The sequence below is a fragment of the Octodon degus genome, unplaced genomic scaffold, assembly GCF_000260255.1.
Source record: "Octodon degus isolate 3935 unplaced genomic scaffold, OctDeg1.0 scaffold00158, whole genome shotgun sequence".
Taxonomy (NCBI): Eukaryota; Metazoa; Chordata; class Mammalia; order Rodentia; family Octodontidae; genus Octodon; species Octodon degus.
Genome location: NW_004524734.1, coordinates 5,537,836 through 5,538,926, shown reverse-complemented (window position 1 = coordinate 5,538,926; position 1,091 = coordinate 5,537,836). Strand labels below are relative to the sequence as shown.

General features: G+C 35.0%; 1 protein-coding gene across 1 annotated transcript in view; it reads right to left on the bottom strand.

Moving 5' to 3' along the window:
- Slc30a9 (solute carrier family 30 member 9) overlaps positions 1–1,091 on the bottom strand; it is a 107,883-nt gene that overhangs the window by 51,888 nt on the left and 54,904 nt on the right. The window lies entirely within an intron of this gene.

Genomic DNA, 1,091 nt, shown 5'->3' with positions numbered 1-1,091 from the left:
TGGATCACTACAAGTCCGATCTAGTAGTGAGATCCTGAACACCCTGTAAACCATTCCCTAAAATTAAAAAAGTCAAAGCAGAACACAACTCATAACTACCCAAAGGAGAAACAATCTTTAGTCCATGGATGGACAAATGGACCAAGAATATGTGGCATACACTTACAGTGGGTTATTGGTATTAAAAATAAATCCTGTCACATGTTACATGAGTGAACCTTAAGAACATTATGCAAAGTAAAATAAACCAGCTACAAAGGATAAAATATCGCATTATTCCACTTATGTGAGAATATACAGGGGTACAGAGGGCAAAGTTTCAGTTTTGCAAAATTAAAAGCCCTGAAGATATTTCACAACAATGTTTGAATTGGATATTTAGGAATAAGTAAGGACAGCCAGGGATATGGCTCAGTTGCTAACTCCTGTCTGGCAAGCATGAGGTCCAGAATTTGATTCCCAGTGCCATAAGGGCACTATGAAGATACTTACATTAAAAAAAAAAATTTCCACAAAAAATTTTCACAAAATTTAAAATACAATAAAAACATGTGACTATAATTCCTTGTAATAATACAAAGTCTATTAATAAGATGAAGGGCAAAATAACAGTTTGCTCAATTAAGATTAAATTTAATTAGGTTCAGTGTTCCTGAAGTGTGTAGCTCAGCAGAGCTTATACTTAGCAAGTACACAGCCCTGGGTTCTATACCCAGAACCAAACAAACAAAAAGCCAGTGTACCCTAACATAAAAATCAGTTACAAATATTCACATGTCAATAATGATCTGAGATTTTACTATTTTGTATTTAAAATCTTCTTTTCATACACACACCTTGTTTCTATGATACAACTTGTTTTCCACCTAGGTATTATTTGCAGGGAAATATAACAGGTACTGCCAAATACTGCTATTTCTCTAAAGGCATACAACTTTATCTATTTATCAATATTTTAACCAGTGATCACCAGCTGCCCAACAAACAAAAAATCAGTTCACAAAATCTCTTGATGCTAGGGCTGGGAAGATAGCTCAGTAGAATAAATGCTTGCCTGGCAAGCACAAGGTCCTGAGTTCAGTCCCCCATAC